We start from the raw sequence: 16,660 nt of genomic DNA on the forward strand, positions 1-16,660 counted from the left end.
CTTTTCAATTATTTAAACTACGATCTTAATGTACGCGAATCAATATAACCGTTTGACCTTCAAGGCTTTGTTATACTTATTTTACGAACCCCCAAGAAGCGTTTTGACTAACGTGTGTATATTGAGAGAAAAAGATATGTATTCGAACTGCTTTCACTAATAATTTTTTTTTTTTTTAGAAATAGTAAAAATAAAAATTGGATAATAAGGCTTATTGCTGACTGAGAGTTGAAAAGTTCTTACAACTTTTTTATTGCGAGAAACTGAAAGCTCCCGTGTAAAAGAGGACACAGATTTGAAAAAAGAATGAACATATATTTTTGACGTCATTGACACAATTTATAACAAGGCACAGCTCCGAGGAAAGTGACACATATTGGAGGCTGGACATACATTTCATTCTTACAAATATATAGCGGTACCGTTGTAACTAACTTGCTATGGCCATATTTGATTCCAACAACACAGTACAATTTCTTCTTTAATATATACTTATATATAATGTTATCATGTTAAAAGTGTCATACGGTCTGGAATATGGCTTTAATTAATTCTAAACACCACAACGCTTCCACCAATAACGAATCAGGGTCCCACTGGTTTACTTGCCAACTGCAGTAAACGAAGAGCATTCTTTATTGCTATCCGACTTCAAAACTGCTCGTTGAGTACAACCCACCTGGACAATTTTACATTCTGGCCCCACGCTTGTTATTTCAATGCCTATTCTACAATGATATATACATACACATTTCTTTTTACATTTTGTTGACTTTCCATATAGGCCTATTATCTAAATAAACGATGATCATTGGCTGTCTGTGAATACAAGTTGTATTGAAAATATGATTATTGGTTTAATGCGATGTTGAGCAGAATCTGCTAATCCTTCTGGAGGGTTCGTTTTGCTTAATCTTAAATTTTTTAAATAGTGTTTTGTAGACTTCTGCTTGTTTTTTTCGTCGTTTTTCAATTTTTGCCATGATTTATTTTGTCTCTCTTCACTTTAGAGTTTAATTCTACCTTTGGTATCTTCCGCCTATTTTATGCATACATTGCAAATTATCATCTGTTTAGAAATCTTGAAACAAATATCATACGTCAAAAGATCCGAAATTGTTTCCACACCCCTGAAGACCCTAATGAGAATTCGTCTTGTATCATTGTTATATAAAGCATTCAGAAAAGATAAACACAAAAAAAGATAGTAAGGGAACGACTATTTCATTTTCTAGGGTAAGAACTGAAAATAAATAAAAGACCGGATGAAAATGAACATTCTGCAACACAAAATGCAGGAAATAGATGTGTACAAAATGGTCGTCCCCTAAGGAACAAAACAAACTCCTTCGAAGTGTTACAGAGTGTAGCAAAATTAAAAATAACTGAAAAGCAACAGATAGCTCGTCAAAATTAATGAAAATAATCTTATCCTACATCCCGTCGATAAATACAGTTTGGCATTGCACAAGATCATGTTTTTCTTTGACTGTTAATGAAGTCTTTATATTAAATCTATTGAATGTGTACTGATAATTTTTTTTAATTTGTTAGATACGTGGTTTTTTGTTTTATTTGCTTTGAACTAGCTTTTAGTAACCGCGGGTACTCTCATCTCTGTACTTTGTGTCTTCAGTGTTTTGTTATAGTTGTTTTTGTGCCTTGTATCGATATGATGAGTTTAGCGCCCATTTCAACTGATTTGTATAATTTGTTCCTCGTTCATACCACATCTCCTTATTTTTACATTGTTTTGTTACACCAATGTCCCAGGTAAGGGGAGGGTTGAGTGCCCTCCAAAATGATCAACCCGGCCACAAATCAGGGGTTGTCGTTTGTTGCTGTAAATCATATTTGTTTTTCTGTTATTGTTTTGTACAGACTGATGTTGTGTTTTGCTGTAGTATCACTGTCCAAGGTTATGGTAGGGTTGGGCGCCCCAAACATGTGTGAATCCGCCATATTCTGTATCTGACTGTCCCAAGTCAGGAGCTAGTAATTCAATGGTTTGCGTTTGTATCTGTATATCATATTTGTTTTCCGTTAATTATCTCATATATAAATCAGGCCGTTAGTTTTCTCGTCTGAATTGTTTTACATTTGTCATTTCGGGACCTTTTATAGCTTGTTATGTGGTATTGGTTTTGCTCATTGTTGAAATCTGAACGGTGACATATAGTTGCTTACTTTTACATCTCTTGTTGTTTCATTTGCAATCAACCACATCTTCTTATATTTATATTAAGTTTTCATATCTATAAAATTTTATTGTTTTTAAATATCTCAAAATCAATTGGTCTGGGTTTGATTTAGAAGAAAGTTATAAATAAAGTTTTCATATATTTTACACATATTACAAATCAATTAATTTTTGGAAATAGCATTCAACTTGTATCCAATATTTGATATACATATAGTCATCCTGTGACCCTTTTCACACACAAAAATCGAATGAGCGAAAATACTCGTAAGTCATGACTTGCAATCAATTTTAATCGCCAGATTTGTTGTTAAAAGAGTCGATGAGTCTAAAGACTTACGAACAGCATGAAAGCACGGTTTTAGAACAGCTACACTTTACGCACTTTGGCTGGTAAAAGGTTCTGCTCCGTCCTTTTCGTATGAAGTTACCTTCATAGCTACATCCAAGGGAATTTTCTTGAAAGAACAACAAACCTCTGTTAAAGGGGCACTAGCTACGAGATATATAAAAAATCTAATATATGATATTTTTTGTTCAATCATTAATAAAAGTGAAATAGTGAAATAATTATTCGCTTTTAGCCGCCAGTATGGTTCAATTTTGTCAAAATAAGCTAAGAAACATTGATGATGAACTATTCACTTGCAAGTGAATAATTCGACCTCATTGAATCCGTATTCATGTGAACTTCAATTTAACCCCTTAGCTAGAGATGGTAAACACGTGAATTGTATGTGTAAAGTTATTAAAAGGAAAAGAATGTTAACATTGAAAGTGAAACAAAGGTAAATCATTTGATTGACTGATCCGATCCACAAAAATCATTCTTATACAGGTAAAAACGATGATAAACATATATTTTTAATCTATAATATGAAATTAAACAGACCTAGAAAAATCCAATAGCACGAATTCGCTTAATCTATTTATATCTTTATTTATGTTTACATCGCTTATATGGTCATCGGATGACTTTGGAGGTCAACTCGATAGTTAATTATATGGCGTCTAGACTAAAATACACACGAAACGAAGCTACGTGTTATCATGCCCATGTCCTGTTAACTGTTTATTTTAGACTTTTAATAGTTTGGATAAATGTTTTACATTGTTATAAATCAAATATGAGAATTTGAGTCTAATCGGTGAACATGAATTTGACAGCTAGTGCCCCTTTAAATTAAGTTATATTAATTTTAATTCTATATTAAAAATGTGATATTTTTGTAGATGCACTATATTTAAGCATACACACACAATATGTGTAATAACCTTTGAATTGTATCTGTATTTGTACTCGCTTCTTATAACAGCCAACAAAACCTTGTCAAATCTCACCTTTTCTTAGCTATCTACTGCAGTAGGCACCAGTTAATAGGCGATGTCAAAGATTTCAATAGAGATTTCATTAAGACTTTGTGATGTATGTTTTTATTGATGTAAATAATCATTATGTTATTGAATTCGATGTAAGTGTTTATATCATTGCAAATAAGAGTTATCTGGGCGAAAATATCTCCAAATCGACGAAACATTTTTCGACGTTTTTCTCTCAAATACAACAAAAGAATTATTAATGCGTAAAAAGAATGGCAATTATGTTATATGCAAATAATGGAAATTTATCTAGCAATTACATATAAATTTTAAGAAAAATCTTAGGCTTGCTTAATGACGAATGATGATTTTGAGGTTATTCGAACAAACTTTTTCTTCTATTTTATGTGCTTTTAAACTAAAAATTAACTTTTAGGCAATAAGATAAACGAGATAAATGCATTAACGGTGTTAGATAATTTCGAATAAGAGACTACCAGTTTTTTTTTTTATTATTCTAAGTCATTGTGTAGGCTGTCATTTGACTTTTTTGGTTAAATGCTGGTATTTCTTTCAGAATACAATGCCTGGATATCATTTGAGGAAACAATAACAATACACACTGTTATAAGTACGCTAATGCATGGGTAAATGCAAACATTGCCCAATTTGAATGAGTTATAATATTAAGCATCCCGTTTGACTAATATAAAAATAAGGAGATGTGGTATAATTGCCAATGAGACAACTATCCACCAAAGTTCAAATGATGTGGATGTAACCGTTAAAGGCAACCGTACGGCCTTCAACAATGAGAAAAATCCATACCGTAAAGTACATTGTGACCTGGAGGTGGTATAAAAAACTTCCACATATAAGACTTCCACAGACAAAAGTCAACTGAAAATTTTGATTGATTTATTGATTGTTTGTTTGCTTTACGAAAGTGGCAAATATTTCATGCATGTTCACCACGAGAATAAGCTAACAAAAATTACAATAGGTAAGTCCTGTAATAGCGGATACGTATTTATACAGCCCAGTTAATCAAACGGACGCCTCACTTTTCCAAGGCTTTTACTGCCGAACGCAAGAAGACCACACGTAACCATACTTCTCTTACTCAGTCACCCTTTTGGTGTTAAAAATTCATAATGGCTTTGGCAATATATCTATATTTTTCATTTTTCTGCGTATGTGACCTAACGTTAGTTTGATTTTAATACTTATTCTGCGATCAAGTTCTTTAATCTATCATGTAGTAACCCTAAATCAGTTTAATTATTAGACGAACACTACATTACAGGGTTAGTTTCTTTTTGGCAAATTTAAAATACTAGAAAAATAATAAATCTTTAATGTTATAAAATCTAACATTAGAAAAATTAGATTTTAACTTAAAAACACAAACACACAAGAATTACAAAGTTATGATTTTAAAGTTTTAATTGAGAAGTCTAATTACATTTTCATTAACTAACGGTGACACGTTTCATATTACTGGATTCAGAAATTCCGCAAATTTATGATAAATAAGACGAGATTGATTATTTTTACACTTGTCTCAGTTAATATTAGACAATACATGCGCATATAAAAAAAAAACTTAACTACCTGAAACCAGCTCCGCTCTGCACCAAGAATGGCATTCTCTAAATGAAATAATCACAACCAAAACGAACATGGTGATATGTTTCATTTTTGAACTAGTAGTATATCTCTGGACTGGAATATTTTTCAAATGATTGGTATTTTGAAGTATCCGAATTTTGTATACTTATTTGCACAATTCGTCATAACATTATAATAAATGATAAACGTTAATATTGTTTATTTTTTGTACAAAATATCCCATCTGTTTCTAAAAAATTAAAATGGTGTTACCTTGGGAATGCGGAAATACGATCCAGTTATTGGTCTAATCGTCGTGTGACACGCTGTATTTATCAAATGCATATAGATACATAGATATAAGAAAATGATTTTTTTTTTTTATTCTATTAAGAAAATGTGGTATGAGTGCCAATGAGACAACTCTCCATCCAAGTCAAAATTTATAAAAGTAAACCATTATAGGTCAAAGTACAGCAAGCTATAAAGGGCCCCAAAAATTACTAGTGTAAAACCATTCAAACGGGAAAACCAACGGTATAATCTATATAAAAAAAATGTATGTTTTTACCAAAACTTCGAATCCCGGGAGTAGACAGTTTTCATTAAAAACCTATGTTATATTTTTCCTTTTAGAAGGCCGGTACCCTAAATGTTTAAAGAGGTACCCAATATGTTTGTTATAAAATATTCAAATCATTTAATTGTCAAGAAAGACAACTTTATCAAAACTGGGCCAATAAATTATACATAAGACAACTAATAGCAAAAACTAAAGATGTCGTCTGCTTCGGAACTTTGCATCTTAAATAATTTCTGTAGCAAACTCCAAGGAAAATTCAAATCGAAAAGTCCCTTATCAAATGGCAAAATTAAAAGCTCAAACACATCAAACGAATGGAAAACAACTGTCATATTCATGACATAGAATATAAATCTAACAATTTATTATTATTTACTGAACAATCTCCCTGTTTGTTCAGTAAATCTAAACCTACAGGGGTGGCCTGTCAAATGCTGTAGACATGGTATTCATTATAACAGCAATAGTGCAATAAATAAGATTTTAGAAAGAAAAAGAAAAAAAAAAAACCTATACTAAAAGAAATATAGATACAAATATTTGGTTTGAAAGTTTGGCTGTTCGAAAAAAAAGTGAAATAACAAAAATACCAAACTCCAAGGAAAATTCAAATCGAAAAGTCCCTTATCAAATGGCAAAATTAAAAGCTCAAACACATCAAACGAATGGAAAACAACTGTCATATTCATGACTTGGTACAGGCATTTCCTTATGTAGAAAATGATGGAATAAACCTGGTTTTATAGCCGCATAAAATTCCATTTTGACAACAATGTGTGAACAAGACAAACAGACATAATAGGTAAACATGTCAAAAATAGGGGTACAGCTGCCAAACATTGTGTTATAAGCTTTATCACTATAAAAACAAATAAATATGTCAACCAAGAAAAACAAAATGGCATATAGACAATGCACATAAGCAAAGATGAAAGACAAGAATAAAAAAAATGACGATAGCACAATAACACAATGACAGGATGTATAAGTACCGAGCCACGCCAAGAGGATATTACCAAAAAGGACTAACTAGTAAAGTAAATAATTTACAAAGACAAATAAAAGAATACTATCACACGTAATTAAGATGATAAACAATGTCAGTACCTAGAATCGATACTTCACGCCCATCGTGTATTATTTGTGAATGTGATACGGAATATTTATCAACAAGGTCTTGGTATCTTCCGATGAACTTTTTTAGAAAAAGGACGAGACGTTGTTTGACATAACTCTGGTTCATCAACTTTCTGCTCAGACTCTGGTGACGTTTTATAAAGTCGGAGTAGCAGCTGCAAGCTGCTGAATACCGAATGAGTTAGGAAAAGATATTAATAACAGGATATCACATCCTAATTTTTACGGTGATGTGGTTTATACAGCTCGTAAATACAGAAACGATTCATAGAAATTTATTGATCCTCTGAATAAATTTATTCTTTGAGGGTGTCAATTTAACATTGTTTTAAGATCGTTGAACGTTGATTTTATTTTAAATGAGTTAATACATTACTAAACATCTTATGATATCTATTTATGAACACTTATGGTTCTTCAGTTGTGTCGTTGGTTCCTGTGTTTCATAAAAAAAAAGGTTCATTGTAATGCTGTAACTGGACTTAGGAATGAAATGATGCCACTTATGAGAAAAGTAACAACAATAACCAATGTATGATTTTAATTTTAAGTGTAACCCTTTGTGACCAAAGTATAACCTTTTCAACTCTGTAACTGGGATTGGGAATGAAAAAGATGCACTATGTATATGAAATGCACATTTAAACTAACAGTTATTCTTTTATATTTATACATCTAGAAATACAGTCAATTATGAATTTGTGAAATAGGTCTATTAATGTATATAATGTATTTTAAAAAGCGACGAAAAATATGCATTTTTTCACTTTAGATCACTTTAAAAATTCTTTCGGCTTAAGAACAGTTGCCGACTTTATTAAGTTGAGTCAGGCTACTCATGTCAGGCGATCACATATGTACTCCTATAGTCTATGTACATCTACAAATTCTGTTATTTATACAATAGAAAATTTATACTTCTTTTTTACATTTTTCGATGTATATTTTCAATATCTAATCGAGAACTAAATTAAAAAAAAAATTATGTACTGGTCATACACTGATCCTTGACCTTAAACCATATACTTTATGCCCTATCTAGTAACTGGTTAGGCTAACCCCAAGATTAATCATAAACCCCTCTATAGAAACTGAAGCAACAGTGCCGAATTGTAGGAAATGCCAGCCTTATACTGCTATTTAGAAGAAGGAGTATCTGTATGCAACATTGTTTGATCTACCCTGGACGAGGCGGTGTTGGCCACTTGTTCCGATGTCATTATGCCTAAGGTATATACGTCACCGTTGTAACTATTCAAAAGGGTTCAATTTTCCATGTTAGGGGGGTCAAAATACCATGGCTTAGAAAAAGTGTTTTGAAATCTTTTCAATCTCGTGGGTTTTCTTCATTCAAAAAGAGAAAAGGGATTATAAATTTTTCAAAATTTTGTTTTGTATTCATTATACTTATTATTACAACGATTGAAATAGTGTAAACTCTATTATAAAATACATATTTTGACCTCCTAGGGGAGGGGGTTACATTTTCCAAGGTAGGCGATCAAAATACCATGGCTATGTAAAAGCATTATACAATCTTTTCCAACTATTATTTTGCATTCATCCTCCTTATTGCAGCATTATAACTAGTTTAAGTAGTTTAATGGCTATTATAAATTATAACGTTGACCTATTAGACGAGAGGCTTAATCAATTTTGCATGGTTGAGGGGTCAAAATATCATGACTAAAAGTTGAAAAATGAGATGAAATTCATATATTTTTTTATTTGATCTCTTGAAAGATGAATGGTTTCAGAAAAGGTATCACAAAAATATAATGAAATTCCACTTTTTTGCAGGACGTCATAATTATTACGTCGTAGGAAATAAACTCATCAGAGATACCAGGATTAAAATTGTGTACGCAAGACGCGAGTTTCGTCTACAAATGATTCATTGGTGACGCTCAAATCAAAAAAGTTTAAAAAAGGCCAAAATAAAGTACGAAGTTGAGTAGCATTGAAGACCCAAAGTTCCGAAAGGTTTTGCCAAAAACAGCTTAGTTGATCTATTCCTGGGATGGAAAATCCTCAGTATTTCGAAAAATTCAAAGTTTTGGATATATTATTTTCCCTCGAAATACTTTTCTGTTCCCTCGATGTATCCTTTTAAGTGTTCCTATACATATGTTTGTATTTGTCAAAAAAATATTCGATATATATAATTTCATTATAATTTTAAGACGGTTCCTATAATCGTCGATCATAGTGATTTTATGCATAAAAGAACACAGTAATAGGAACATCAACAAATTACAAACAAAGAAATCAACAAATAATTATATAAATTGCATCAATATATTAGCTATGTTACTTGACAGGAAATACTGTATGATTGATGACGGACGGACGGACAGACAGACGGCAGATCGTTCCATGTTGACCATACAGTTGCAATATTTCATGTAGACGAAAACAAAATATGTTGATTCTGTAAGGTACGTCGGCAAGTATAAAGGCTTTGCCTTGCACCAGACCACCAACAGACCCATGATGACGATATTACAAAGATTATTCAACGTGCAGAGAGTGTGGAATTCGCATACACGGGGCATCGGATTTACATTTCTATTCCGAGCGGAGGTGGCTGTGTATTAATACATCCAGCACATCCGAACTGACGACCACTTCATGACGAGAGAAGATCAGGCACTATAATTTTTGTCTATACCAGTCAATTCATTGGAATTGAAAGGGAGAACGTATAGTAGTTCACATACAGCAATTGTTATGACATAATTGTAAAAGTACAAAAGTATACACCTCATGCATAAAAAAGCATTTTACGGACTCCACCTATAGCAAGAGACAAAATGTGTAAATATTATTCAAAGAATAGATATGGCGTAGATCTATAAACTTATGAAACACATACACGGTGATGTGCTATTTCTCCATAAAAGTAAAGGATATATTGTATTCAACAAAAGACTCTTGATTGATTGATTGCTGATGTTTAAATCCACTTGTATTACTCTGTACTATATCGTGGCGAATACAAGTCAATTAAGGTCAGAGTATGGCGAACGCCCCTGCCACGATCCGGTTCTAACTCAACCTCATCGTTAACATGCTAGTGATCGCTGTAGTTGAACTACTTAGACAACTTCGTCCATCGAGGCCCCTATAACGTTACAAAATTCTCTTGAATATAATTATGTGTCTGTACTTTAGTTTGTTGATAGTATTGACATTTTTTCCTATATTTGACATTTCCCTTCTAATTTAGTATATGTATAGCATGAATCTACTAGTGTCTGTTATGATTCCAAAAATCTCAAAATTAAAATATAAAAACATTTGCCAAAAAGTATACCCTTAATTTCTGCAACACTTAAAGAGCATATAGATGTGTAAATGTCCTGTCTGTCATATAAATAAATTAAAGCTGTTTATTAAGCACATTTTATACATGTTGCTACGAACAAAATACTGGTATATAAAATAAATACAAAAATGTCAGGATTTTTCGAAGGTTACAATTTAACAAATTAAATGAAAGTGACAACGGGCCCAATTAAAACACGGCCTGTATCACCACTTGTCCATTCGAGTTAGCTAAGTCGTTATAACGAGTTAACCAAACTAAGTCATGATAACGAGTTAGCTTAGTCGTTATAACGAGTAAGCTAAGTTGTTATAATGAGTTAAAAAAAAATCCCCATGACACGTACCGGCTTCCGTATAGTTCACATACGGCGAGTGTTATGACATAAATGTAAAAGTACAAAAGTATACACCTCATGTACGAAAAAACATTTGACGGATTCCATCTAGAATATATATGGCGTGGATGTATTTCAGCTTATGAAACAAATACTATGATGAGCTATTTCGCCAGCTAGGGAATATTTTATTCCACAAAATACTCCTGATGTTCATTACGTTACATTGATTGGTTGATTTCTGATGTTTAACACCACTTTTATAACTATGTGTTATATGGTGGCGAATCCAATTCAATTAACGTCAGAGTACGGCGAACGACCTGCCATGAGAGGGTTCGAACTCACAACCTCAGTGTTAACAGGCTAGTGATTGCTGTAGTTGAGCTTTTTAGACAACTTGTCCACCGAGGCCCCTATTACGTTTCAAAATTTTCTTGAATATTAGTTATTTGTTTATAGTTTTGTTTGTTGATAGTATGGAGATTTTTTTCTATCTTTGACATTTTCTTCCGAGTTCAGTATATTTACAGCATGCATCTACTACTATCTGTTTTGATTCCAAATATCTCAAAATAAACATATAAAAACATTTGCCAAAAAGTATGCACTTAATTTTGTGTAACACTTAAAGAGTATATAGATGTGTAAATGTCCTGGTGACGCGGTTGAATCTGTCAAAGAAATAAATTAAAGCTGTATATTAAGCATATATATACTGCAGCTGTACTATTTGCGCAGTCAAATTGCATTGACCGTATAATCATTTGTGATATACAGTCAATGACCGTATATCACATTGTTTATGACGCTGACAATGCGTTTCCGTAGAGTTTTATTTATGACGTCATTAAAAGTACAGGTTCGCAGAATTTTTACGTCGTTCGCTCCAAATTAAAAAAACAGACGGTTTTTACCCTAAATATTTCATTTGGAACAGTTGTAGGAGTTTATTATGACTCCTTTCACAGATATTCATCGATTAATTATGTATTTTAATGCACATTGTATTTTCGGCATACAAGCAATTTTGGTCTGATTTTCGGTAAGCATTTTTTTCTCTCACTTATATTAGTATATCACGAGAAATATACAAATGTCCTGAGCTTAGCTGAAAATAATCTGATATAAATTTTCTTCCTGGTTTTGAAAGTATAATTCTTTTTTTAGACATTAACGCGGGTGTCAAAGAAAGCACCCTTTTTTCTTTGTAATCGTAAGTTTACGTTACGTTTACGATCACCTTTATGAAACATTCGTAGCTAAAATCTCACTCTTAACGTAATTTAATCGTAAACGTAAATCGTACGATTTTTTGTGAAAAACTAGCCTGGTGATGTCCTCGTGGAGGAAAACTCCAACAGCAGTGTCATCGACCAAGTTATTGAAAATTAACTCATCATAGATACCTCAAAACAAAAATCTGTCAAGATGTCGTAATTATTACGTCGTAGGAAGGCGTCACAGCAAAAACAATTAAAGACGTCATAATTATTTGCACTACGATCTTAGAGTACTCGAATCAATTTTAACGTTTGGTCTTCAAGGCTTCGTTACTTATTTGACGAACCCCCAAAAAGCGTTTTGACTAACATGTGTATATTGAGAGAGAAACAGCTTTGTGTTCGGACTGCTTTCACTTATAAACAATAAAAACAAAAATGTGATAATATGGCTAATTTATTACTGAAAGATAAAAGAAACTGTGAGACCCCAGGTAAATAGTTCAACAAACATTAACTTTTCAATGGCCTCAACTGATATCAATCTAATTGGAATATCAAACAAGTCTTGTTGATGTCTTCAACAACATACGATTTCCTTGATGACATTTCGATAATACTGACGTCAACACATAGGGCATGACTTGCTGAAAAGGTAATACCGGTACCATTGTAACTAACGTGTAATGGTCAAAATATAGATTCCAACAAAACGATACAATATATATTTTATCATGTTAAAAGTGTCATACTTTCTTGAATATGGCTTTAATTCCAAAATGCCACAACACTTCTACCGAATCAGTGTCCAACTGGTTTACCTGCCAACTGCAGTAACCGAAGAGCATTCTTTATTGTTATCCGACTTCAAAACTGCTCGTTGAGTAAAACCATCCTGAACAATCTTATATTCTGGCCCCACGCTTGTTATTTCATTGCCTATTCTAGAATGTTATATACATACATATATCTTTTTACATTTTTTTACTTTCCATATAGGTATATTCTTTGAAATGACGTTGATCACAGGCTGTATATGAATACTAGTTGTATATAAAAAAAATAATTATTGATTTGAAACGCTGGGTATCCGACATGTTGAGCAGGATCTGCCTACCCTTCCGGAGGGTTCGTGCTGCTTAGTCTGAAGATTTTTTTGTAGTGTTTCGTAGACGGTTGCACTTTTTTCGCCGTTTTTCATTTTTTTGTCATGATTGTGTTGCTATATCTACACTTTAGAGTTTTGTTTCTCCCTTTGGTATCTTCCGATAATTTCTTTTAATGTATACATTGCAAATTATCATCAGTGTCTCTAGGAATCTTGAGACAAATATAACACGTCAAAAGACCTAAAAATCGTGTCAACACACCTCAAGACACTATTTTAGGATGTTCGCTCGCGGATCGTCTGTTTAAAAATATCAAAATTTTGAAAAGACTGTTATAAATTGATAGTATATAAATAACGGAACTAAAAAAAGAAGGAAAAAAAGGGTCCGCGTCCGAGGTTTTTCATACATTTAGCATTGACATCTTTTTTCTTTTAAAAAACTATGAAAACATAACAAGGATTTTATAAGATTTTCAAATATGGCTTTTCAAACTATATGTAATAAAATTATGAAAAAAAAGTAGAGATTGGTGGGCAAAATTTTTCATTGGCACTCCATGGATAATACCAGAGGATTCCGAATATCTGACAAGAGGAGCAAACATCCTTAAAATTTGCTTCGTTTTATTGTTATAAAGCATACGGAAGTGATACATTGCACTAGATCGTGTTTTTCTTTGACTGTTTATGAAGTCTTTATACTAAATCCATTGGGGATCTACTGATTGATATTTTAGTCTTAGATACATGATTTTTTTATTATTCGTTATTGGCTTTGAACTAGCGAGTACTCTTAAATCTGTGCTTTGTGTTTTTAGTGTTTTTGCTAGTTGTTTTTTGTGCTTTGTATCGATCTGATGAGATACGACTTTTTCGATTGATTTTAATAGTTTGCTCTTATGTTGTATTGTTAAACTACTGTCTTGTGATGAGGAGTGGGCGCACTAAAAAAGTGTTTAACCCCACCATATTCTGTATGTGTCTGTCCAAAGCCAGGAACCAGGATTTCATTTTTTGTCTTTTGTTGCTGTATATCATATTTGTTTTTCGTTTATTGTTTTATAGATAAATCAGGCCGTTTGTTTTCTCCTTTGAATTGTTTTGCATTTGTCATGTCGGGTCTTTTATAGCTTGGTTTTGTAATTCTAAATGTGTATAAATAGGTTTGAAATAGAAGAAAGGTTTAACTAAAGTTTCCATATACATTTTGTATCTTACATTTATTACAAATCTTATTTGTTCCTATCTTTTCATTCTTCGGGGACCGTTAATTTTTGAATGAAATACCATGTATCTTGTATAAGACTAAATTAAAAAAGACATTCTGTCATATTTCAGATAATTAGCTCAAAAGTTAAATATAGTATCAAACAGCATCACTGTATTGCTTCATGTATATACATAAATAAACCTCATACGTATTTTTAATAAAAAACCAATGTCCCCCGCGTTGCAAATATTTTATCTATCCAATGTACAAGGGCAAGAACTAAAAAAAGCACTTTTTTTGTTGTTCTTTAAAACTTTTTATTTATATCTTAGAGAAATGAAGGCTTTAGAGGAAATGCAATATGATTTCCATTATAATTAATATTTCCAAGGCGCATAACTCGTTAAAAATATTTGATCGGCACTTATTTTCGAAAGTGTCAAAGGCAATCCTGATATAAATCTCAGATATAAGTTTCATAAAATTCTGGCAATAATTGTACACATGAGAACACTGACAATGCAATGTTCCATATAATCAATATTTCCAAGGGACATAACTCTTTAAAGAATAATTGATCAGCATTGATTTTTGAATTCGTCAAAGACATTGATGATATTAACCTATGATATAAATATCATGAACATCTGGCAAGAATTGTACACATTAGAGCGCTCATAAGTCAATTTTTCATATAATTAATATTTCCAAGGGGCATAACTCTTTAGAAATTATTGATTGTCACTGATTTTCAAACTTGTCAAAGACATTGCTAATATAAATCTATGATACAAGTTTCATAAAATTCTGGCAAGAATTGTACAAATGAGAGCTCTAACAATGCAATTTTCCATATATTTAATGTTTCCAAGGGACATAACTCTTTTAAAAATAATTGATCGGCACTGATTTTAGAACTCGTGCAAGACATTGCTAATATAAACCTATGATATAAGTTTGATAAAAATCTGGCAAGAATTAAACACATGAGAGTGCGAACAATGCAATTTTCCATATAATTAATGTAACTAAAATCTAACAAAAATTACAATAAGTAGGTCCTGTAATAGCGGCTACGTCTTTATACAGCCCACATAACTAAACGGACGCCCCACTTTTCCAAAGCTGCCGGATGGAAGAAGACCACACGTGACCATACTTTTATTCCCAAGTCACCCTTGGGGTGGGAACATATCAGTTTTATAATCAGACGATTACTGAGGTAGTTTTCTTTTGGCAAATTTACAATACTAGAAAAATAATAAATTTTCAATGTTATAAAATCAAAATTAAAGAAATTATATTTTATGTAAAACATATACACAAAAAAAAAATGAATAACAAAGTTTTGATTTTAAAGTTTTAATAGAGAAGTTTATAACATTTTCATTAACTAACGGTGACATGTTTCATATTACCAGATTCAGTAACTCCTCACATTTAAAATAAATAAGATGAGATTGATATAGATACACTTGTCTCAGTTAATATTCGACAACACATGCGTATATAAAAAAAACCTTTACTACCTGAAACTGGCTCCGCTCTGCACCAAGAATGGCATTCTCTGAATGAAATAATCACAACCATAAAAAACATGATGTTAAATTTCATTTTTGAAGTATATCTGTGCGTTGGAAAAATGTTTTTCAAATGATTTGTATTTTGATGTATCCGAATTTTGAATACTAATTTGATTTCATAACTTTATAATAAATGATAATTGTTTATATAGTTTATTTTTTTGTAAGAAAAATTATCCCATCTGTTTCAAAAACATTAAAACGATATTAATGAGTCGTTTTGCCTGGGGAAAGCGGAAAAATTATCCAGTTCTTGGCGTAATCTTCGTGTGACATGCTGTCATTATCAAATGCATAGCTATGTTTTCACCAAAAGGTCGAATCCGGTACAAGGCAGTTTTCATTAAAACCTATGTTATATTAATCTTTTTTAGAGGGGTACCAAAAAGGTTAAAAGAGGTACCAATATGTTTGTTATATATATAAAATGATCAAGAAAGACAACTGACAATTCAAAACTTAATCAAAAACAAACTAATAACAAAAACTAAACATGTCGTCTGCTTCGAAATTTTGCAGCTTTAAATTTGGTAAGACGGTTCAATATCGTCCTGCTATTAAAAGTTCTGATGACTTATCAAGTCTTGGTTCCCTTTAGTGCTATGTGTCCCTAACTCTTCTCTTCATTTGTAAGAAACTTGGGTTACAGTTGTATTACTTTAGGTCTTTTTTAAAATTCGAATACCATGTACAAAACAAGTTTTAGAAATTAGATTTGGAGGTTCATAATACATATCAACATCATCACAACTAACGTGATCCGACCACTACATCCGAAAACTGAATGTTCCATCTTTTAAGATTCGGTTTAATGAAAGATTTCATTTTGCCTCAAGAAGACAATTTTGAAACTGTCAGTTAATGAACTTTTGATCTTACTCTGAATGATCTAGAGATACATGGTTGATCTTGACAGAAAATTACATATAATTATCATTTGGTGTTAAATAGATGTTTTAATTGACCTCCGAATTGAAATAAATATACAACAATTTTAAATGTGTGTATTAAAATGAA

The 16,660-nt window shown here is 31.9% G+C and overlaps 2 long non-coding RNA genes across 2 annotated transcripts in view; both read right to left on the reverse strand.

The window, feature by feature from the left end:
* LOC127736015 (uncharacterized) overlaps nucleotides 1-15,697 on the reverse strand; it is a 32,619-nt gene extending 16,922 nt beyond the window's left edge. Inside the window, exon 1 of the long non-coding RNA XR_007998691.1 lies at nucleotides 15,590-15,697. This is a non-coding gene — a long non-coding RNA (uncharacterized LOC127736015). The remainder of the gene's footprint in view (nucleotides 1-15,589) is intronic.
* On the reverse strand, nucleotides 479-5,282 carry LOC127736016 (uncharacterized). Its single transcript, XR_007998692.1, has 3 exons — nucleotides 5,135-5,282; nucleotides 2,541-2,658; nucleotides 479-728 (listed from the first exon to the last, which is right to left on the reverse strand). It is a non-coding gene; the product is annotated as an uncharacterized LOC127736016 (long non-coding RNA).
* Nucleotides 15,698-16,660: the final 963 nt, after the last annotated feature.

Source organism: Mytilus californianus, unplaced genomic scaffold, assembly GCF_021869535.1.
Source record: "Mytilus californianus isolate M0D057914Y unplaced genomic scaffold, xbMytCali1.0.p SCAF_3, whole genome shotgun sequence".
Lineage (NCBI taxonomy): Eukaryota > Metazoa > Mollusca > Bivalvia > Mytilida > Mytilidae > Mytilus > Mytilus californianus.